Source organism: Salmo salar, chromosome ssa04 (genome assembly GCF_905237065.1).
Source record: "Salmo salar chromosome ssa04, Ssal_v3.1, whole genome shotgun sequence".
In the NCBI taxonomy this organism is placed as follows: Eukaryota; Metazoa; Chordata; class Actinopteri; order Salmoniformes; family Salmonidae; genus Salmo; species Salmo salar.
In genome coordinates, this window is record NC_059445.1 from 42642346 (window position 1) to 42650909 (window position 8564).

General features: G+C 43.1%; 1 pseudogene; it reads left to right on the forward strand.

Moving 5' to 3' along the window:
• The first annotated feature begins 845 nt into the window (after positions 1–845).
• Positions 846–8065, forward strand: LOC106603144 (syntaxin-5-like; annotated as a pseudogene).
• The last annotated feature ends 499 nt before the right edge of the window (positions 8066–8564 follow it).

The following is an 8564-nucleotide window of genomic DNA, read 5'->3' on the forward strand; positions in this document are numbered from 1 at the left end:
TCTAGGGGTATGCGAGAACACGTGGGCAGACGAAGAGAGAGCAGTAGGAGTAGCAGTGTTATCTGTGGTAATCCATGTTTCCGTCAGCGCCAGGAAGTCTAGGGACTGGAGGGTAGCATAGGCTGAGATGAACTCTGCCTTGTTGGCTGCAGACCGGCAGTTCCAGAGGCTGCCGGAGACCTGGAACTCCACGTGGGTCGTGCGCGCTGGGACCACCAGGTTAGAGTGGCAGCGGCCACGCGGTGTGAAGCGTTTGTATGGCCTGTGCAGAGAGGAGAGAACAGGGATAGACAGACACATAGTTGACAAGCTACAGAAGTGTTGTTTCTTGTATTATTGTCTCTTGTGTCTTTAGAGAACTGTTTCACTTAATATCAAATCACATTTATTTATTATATAGCCCTTCTTACATCAGCTGAATAAAGGTGGTCAATGTAAATAGTCCTGGTAGCCATTTGATGAACTGTTCAGCAGCCTAATGGCTTGGCGGTAGAAGCTGTTCAGGAGCCTTTTGGTCACAGACTTGGCGCTCCGGTACCGCTCGCTGTGAGGTAGCAGATAGAACTGTCTATGACTTGGGTGGCTGGAGTCATTGACCATTTCTAGGGCCTTCCTCTGACCCCGCCTGATATAGAGGTTCTGGATGGCAGGGAGTTCGGCCCGAGTGATGTACTGATGTCTGAAGTGAGACTCTGTGTTTTCTCCAAAGGGTGATGTATCTGAGCATCCAACACACTTAGTTGCCACGGTCCTAGGAACAGCCAGAAAGGGGTGTATTTAGGGCTTGCCTAGACCCAGTCACTGCTGATCCAGCCACAGGACCCACAACTCACAGCGCCCAGTCCACCTCCACCTGACCCATGGTGGACATAAGCAACATGTCTGGCAGGGACTGCACCAATGAGTTCCAGTCAGTCTGCAGGTCACTACAGGCGAGACAGGTGAGTCAAATGAGCAACATAGAAAGGCCATGTACAGTCGTGGCCAAAAGTTTTGAGAATGACACAAATATTAATTTTCACAAAGTTTGCTGCTTCAGTGACTTTATTTTTGTCAGATGTTACTATGGAATACTGAAGTACAATTACAAGCAATTCATAAGTGTCAATGGCTTTTATTGACAATTACATGAAGTTGATGCAAAGAGTCAATATTTGCAGTGTTGACCCTTCTATTTCAAGACCTCTGCAATCCGCCCTGGCATGCTGTCAATTAACTTCTGGGCCACATTCTGACTGATGGCAGCCCATTCTTGCATAATCAATGCTTGGAGTTTGTCAGAATTTGTGGGTTTTTGTTTGTCCATCCGCCTCTTGAGGATTGACCACAAGTTCTCAATGGGATTAAGGTCTGGGGAGTTTCCTGGCCATGGACCCAAAATATCCATGTTTTGTTCCCCAAGCCACTTAGTTATCACTTTTGCCTTATGACAAGGTGCTCCATCATGCTGGAAAAAGCATTGTTCGTCACCAAACTGGTTGGGAGAAGTTGTTCTCGGAGGATGTGTTGGTACCATTCTTTATTCATGTCTGTGTTCTTAGGCAAAATTGTGAGTGAGCCCACTCCCTTGGCTGAGAAGCAACCCCACACATGAATGTTCTCAGGATATTTTACTGTTGGCATGACACAGGGCTGATGGTAGCGCTCACCTTGTCTTCTCCGGACAAGCTTTTTTCCGGGTGCCCCAAACAATTGGAAAGGGGATTCATCAGAGAAAATGACTTTACCCCAGTCCTCAGCAGTCCAATCCCTGTACCTTTTGCAGAATATCAGTCTGTCCCTGATGTTTTTCCTGGAGAGAAGTGGCTTCTTTGCTGCCCTGATTGACACCAGGCCATCCTCCAAAAGTCTTCGCCTCACTGTTTTTGCAGATGCACTCAGACCTGCCTGCTGCCATTCCTGAGCAAGCTCTGTACTAGTGATGCCCCAATCCCGCAGCTGAATCAACTTTAGGAGACGGTCCTGGCGCTTGCTGGACTTTCTTGGGTGCCCTGAAGCCTTCTTCACAACAATTGAACCGCTCTCCTTGAAGTTCTTGATGATCCGATAAATGGTTGATTTAGGTGCAATCTTACTGGCAGCAATGTCCTTGTTTGTGAAGCCCTTTTTGTGCAAAGCAATGATGACGGCACGTGTTTCCTTGCAGGTAACCATGGTTGACAGAGGAAGAACAATGGTTCCAAGCACCACCCTCCTTTTGAAGCTTCCAGTCTGTTATTTGAACTCAATCAGCATGACAGAATGATCTCCAGCCTTGTCCTAGTCAGCTCTCACACCTGTGTTAACGAGAGAATCACTGACATGATGTCAGCTGGTCCTTTTGTGGCAGGGCTGAAATGCAGTGGAAATGTTTTTGGGGGATTCAGTTCATTTGCGTGGCAAAGAGGGACTTTGCAATGAATTGCTATTCATCTGATCACTCTTCATAACATTCTGGAGTATATGCCAATTGCCATCATACAAACTGAGGCAGCAGACTTTGTGAAAATGAATGTGTCATTCTCAAAACCTTTGGCCACGACTGTATGTATGTTCGGAACTGCTCATCAAATGTTGAGAATCAAATCATTCTCTAGCTTCCCTACAATGGGTGTGGATGTACTTTACAATTGCATACCACCCAGTTTAATTTCACTGATCAATGTTGATTGAGGTTCCGTTTTCTCCAGGATGGGGTCCATTCCAGTAAGCCAGCCCTCAGTGCAATCAGACAACACAGTGACTTTACCCTCATGGCAAAGTTAGTAGCATTACACTGTGTTATAAACACAAATTAATTATGAGAACAGATACATCTTTTTATATACAGCCCGTCTATTATCAGTATCCATATAGCCTACTCAACTGTTTGTTTATTTCTATTTAACAGGAGGATTGGGAAGGACTTGAGTAACACTTTTTCCAAACTAGAAAAACTCACAATACGTAAGGAAGCAACCTTTTTAAAGGGATTTTTTGTTGTTGTTGAATGTAATTAGTGTCCACAATATGGTTATGGATATGTAACTTACTGATTTCTTATCTTTCCTAGTTGCCAAAAGGAAATCCCTCTTTGATGACAAAGCTGTGGAGATTGAGGAGTTAACCTACATCGTTAAACAGGTGAGGAGAGACATAGGACTGTATTAGAATCCGTCGTTATGCAATGTTATACTACAGTGTTTATACAGTGTATTCAGAAAGTATTCAGACCCCTTCTCTTTTTCCACATTTTGTTACGTTACAGCCTTATTCTAAAATGTATTTAATTGTTTTTTCCCCTCATCAATCTCCACACGATACCCCATAATGACAAAGCAAAAACAGGTTGACATTTTTGCAAATGTATTACAAATAAAAAACTATCACATTTACATAAGTATTAAGACCCTTTACTCAGTACTTTGTTGAAGCACCTTTGACAGTGATTACAGCCTTGAGTCTTCTTGGGTATGATGCTACAAGCTTGGCACACCTGTATTTGGAGAGTTTCTACCATTCTTCTCTGCAGATCCTCTCAAGCTCTGTCAGGTTTGATGGGGAGTGTCGCTGCACAGCTATTTTCAGGTCTCTCCAGAGATGTTCGATCGGGTTCAAGTCCGGGCTCTGGCTGGACCACTCAAGGACATTCAGAGACTTGTCCCGAAGCCACTCCTGTGTTGTCTTGGGTGTGTGCTTAGGGTTGTCGTCCTGTTGGGAGGTAAACCTTCGCCCCAGTCTGAGGTCCTGAGTGCTTTGGAGCAGGTTTTCATCAAGGATCTCTCTGTACTTTGCTCTGTTCATCTTTCGCATCAATCCTGACTAGTCTGTCAGTTCCTGCTGCTGAAAAACATCCCCACAGCATGATGCTGCCACCACCATGATTCACGGTAGAGATGGTGCCAGGTTTCCTCCAGACGTGACGCTTGGCATTCAGGCCAAAGAGTTCAATCTTGGTTTCATCAGACCAGAGAATCTTGTTTCTCATGGTCTAAGAGTCCTTCAGGTGCCTTTTGGCAAACTCCAAGCGGGCTGTCATGCGTTTTACTGAGGAGTGGCTTCCGTCTGGCCACTCTACCATAAAGCCCTGATTGGTGGAGTGCTGCAGAGATGGTTGTCCTTCTGGCTCTCCCATCTCCACAGAGGAACTCTGGAGCTCTGTCAGAGTGACCATCGGGTTCTTGGTCACCTCCCTGACCAAGGCCCTTCTCCCCCGATTGTTCAGTTTGGCCGGACTATAGAAAGAGTCTAGGTGGTTCCAAACTTCTTCCATTTAAGAATGATGGAGGCCACTGTGTTCTTGGGGACCTTCAATGCTGCAGACATCTTTTGGTACTCTTCCCCAGATCTGTGCCTTGATACAATCCTGTCTTGAAGCTCTATGGACAATTCCTTCGACCTCACGGCTTGGTTTTTGCTCTGACATGCACTGTAAACTGTGGGACCTTTATATAGACAGGTTTGTGCCTTTCCAATTCTTGTCCGATCAATTGAATTTACCACAGGTGGACTCCAATCAAGTTGTATAAACATCTCCAGGATGGAAACAGGATTCACCTGAGCTCAATTTCCAGTCTCATAGTAAAGGTACTGAATACTTATGTAAATAAGGTATTTCTGTTTTTATTTTCAATACATTTGCTTACATTTCTAAAAAACAATTTTCGCTTTGTCCTTATTGTGTGTAGATTGATGAGGATTTTTATTTATTTAATCCATTTTAGTGTAAGGCTGTAACGTAACAAAATGTGGGGGAAAAATCAAGGGGTCTGAATACTTTCCGAAGGCACTGTATTTACAGAATGCTATTCACGCACACTTTATTAAATGCCTTTTGAGATGTAAAAGTAAACTGTCTATTTTTGTTTTCTTTGTACAGGACATAAACAGTTTGAATAAACAGATAGCACAGCTGCAGGGCCTTGTGCGCTCCAGACAAAGTCAGAATGGCAAACATCTACAGACACATTCCAACACCATCATTGTCTCCCTCCAGGTAACTTCCATGCTCTGGCATTCTGATAGGCCACTGGTTTTATCCAATGTCGACTTTTACATGTAGCGTTCCTTTTATAACAGCCTTTTTCTGTTCTAGTCAAAACTGGCATCAATGTCAAACGACTTTAAGTCCATGCTGGAGGTCAGGACTGAGGTAAGGCATGCTGACACACACACCTCTTTTCACAGTAAATCTTTTGACCAGACTAGTTTCGATTTACAGTGGGGTACGAAATTATTTACACCCTTGAGAAAGATCAGTGAAAATGACTGTATAAAATAAAAAAATGAAATACTGAGCTACAGGTAACTGCCAAAATAAAGGAAACACATGGGTGTTAAGTTAATTAAGCAATTAACATCCCATCATGCTTAGGGTCTTGTATAATAATGCTGGGCAGGCCATTATTTAGACTACTATGGCTATGCTCCCATAAAATGAAAATGACCTATCCACAGGGCACGAGTGGTCACTGAATGGTTTGCTGAGCATGAAAACAATGTACACCGTATTCCGTAGTCGTCTCAGTAGCCAGGTCTCAACCCAATTAAACACTTATGGGAGATTCTGGGGCAATGCCTGAGACAGCATTTTACAACACCATCACAAAACACCAAATTATGGAATTTATGGCGCCTCCCTCCTATAGAGTTCCAGACGCTTGTAGAATTTATGCCTGGGTGTATTGAAGCTGTTCTGGCTCGTGGTGGCCAACGCCCTATTAAGGCACTATGTTGGAGTTTACTTTAGTTTTCGCAGTTACCTGTATTTTGTATGCAAAAAAAAGGATGGAAATGTTATTCTTTTAAACTAGTACAATTGCTCAGAGAAAGAAGTAATAATTTTTATCTCAAAAAGGAAGGGGTCAAAATGATTGACACTCCCGTTTTCAGTACCTTTCAATACCTCACCTTGCGAGGATAATGGCACTGATACTTTTTATCTAATGTTTTATGATATTGGAGAACACATTGGGAGGGATCTTAGACCATTCCTCCATACAGAATCTTTCCAGATCCTTGATCTCCTTCGTCTGTGCTTATGGACTGCCCTCTTCAATTCAAACCACACATTTTCAATGTGTTTCAAGTTCGGCGACTGAGATTGCAAAATGTAGATTTTGATCTAAGCTTGGCGTTATTGTCTTACTGGAAGATCCACTTGCGGCCAAGTTTCAGCCTCCTGGCTGAGAGAACCAGGTTTCTGGCTAAAATGTCCTGGTACTGGGTAAAGTTCATGATGCCGTTGACCTTAACAAAGGGCCCCAGGACCAGTGGAAATAAAATAGCCCCATAACATCAAAGATCCCCCACGTTATCTCACAGTAGATATGGGGTTATTTTCTGCTCATGCATTCTCATTTAAATGCCAAACCCACCACTGGTGTATATGGCCAAAGAGCTCTATTTTCATGTCATCTAACAAATGTAAACGCCTGGAGTTTTCTAAACGGCACTGGCACTTGGATTGGAACCGGTGCTATGGTCAGATGACATGAAAATAAAGCTCTTTGGCCACATACACAAGTGGTGGGTTTGACGTTGAAATGAAAACCCCTACCTTTTTGAGAAAACACATTAGCTGTTAAACAGCTTGTTGTTTTATAAGGATGTCAATACTTTTGGACCCCACAGTATATTTGTTGGTTCATAAACGGTTTTAACATTGATTTTCTTCTCGCCCCCACACTCTTTTCCCTTTGTAGAACCTCAAAGAGCAGAAAACTGATCTCTTCTAGTTTTCTCATGCTCCAGCATCCTCCTCCCATCTCCACGCCAGCAACTTCAGTGAGGAAAAACTCGTATCAGCTCTAATGTACAAAACAACAGGAAACAGTACAGCCTGACTTACTACTCTCTCTTGTAGGTAACTCATTGTTAATTCAGGATGACTCTAAAAAGACAGCTGAGGTCTCTGTAGATATGGAATTCCTCGCCAGTCAACAGCTGCAGCTCATCAATGAACAGGTTTTACCTCAGCTCCTCTTGACTATGTGGCGTTAAAGGGATGGTGACAATAATAACAATTACATTTAAAGCTTGTCACACTGTCCGCTTTAAATACAAACGCTTTTATTGACTTGTTTCTGGATTTATGTGTAAATCAATAATACTGGTTGTTGCGAAATAATTGGCATTCATGCTAAGTGGTCTAACTCTTGTGGCGTGTGTTGTACAGGACTCGTACATCCAGAGCTGTTCAGACACCATGCAGAACATAGAGAGCACCATTGTAGAGCTGGGCTCTATATTCCAGCAGCTGGCCCACATGGTGAAGGAGCAGGAAGAGACTGTGCAGAGGTAAGGGAGAAATGGAAAGATAGACAGAGATTATCAAGCTGCTGGTAGAGATGCTTTGTCCCTGATATGACATAGTTGTTCCGGTGTTTTGTTGAGATCACATATCTAACTGTGATCAGATGGGGTGTGCAGTGGTAAGCAGGCTAGTGGAACCTCTGACACTCATCGTCCTCCCCTTTTTCCATCCTCTTTCCTGCGGAATTGATGCCCACGTGGAGGACAGCCAGCTCAACGTAGATATGGCACATTCAGAGATCCTCATGTACTTTCAGTCTGCCTCATCCAACCGCTGGCTCATGGTCAAAATCTTCCTCATCCTCATAGTATTCTTCTTCGTCTTTGTGGTCTTCTTTGCCTGAGGACCAGGAGGCACTTAGGCTATGAATGATAGGAAGGAGGATGAGAAAAGGAGGAATTGTGCTGGAGGAGAGTAGAGTGGGGAGGAAAGAGATTAAATAGAGAGGATATGTGGGAAACAGAGGAGTAGCTGGATGGGTGGTGTTCCCTCTTTGTTTCTCCTTTGTTTTTCACACTTCCTCTTCTTGTTTTTTAAAGGAAAGACCACTACTAACAAACAATTCTATATGTGTCAGGATGCAGTTATGTTAATAATAGCTGTATGGTAGGTAGAAAGGAGATGAAAAATATTATTATCATCCTCCATTGTATGGAGTAAATAGATGAAGATGACGACGATGATGATGGCAGGATAGAAGACTATTGCAGTTGGATCTAAACTCTTTTTTTGTTTTCAAATCAAAATCCAAAATGTATTTTATATTTATTTCACCATTTATTTAATCAGGTAGGCCCGTTGAGAACAAGTTCTCATTTACAACTGCAACCTGGCCAAGATAAAGCAAAGCAGTTCGACACATACAACAACACAGAGTTACACATAAACAAACTTACAGTCAATAACACAATATAAAAATCTATGTACAGTGTGTGCAAATGTAGAAGAGTAGGGAGGTAAGGCAATAAATAGGCCATAGAGGCAAAATAATTACAATTTAGCATTAACTCTGGAGTGATAGATGTGCAGACGATGATGTGCAAGTAGAGATACTGGGGTGCAAAAGAGCAAGAGGATAAATAACAATATGGGGATGAGGTAGTTTGGTGTGCTATTTACCGATTGGCTGTGTACAGGTACAATGATCGGTAAGCTGCTCTGACAGCTGATGCTTAAAGTTAGAGAGGGAGATATAAGACTCCAGCTTCAGTGATTTTTGCAATTCGTTCCAGTCATTGGCTGTAGAGAACTGGAAGGAAAGGTGGCCAAAGGAAGTGTTGGCTTTGGGGAT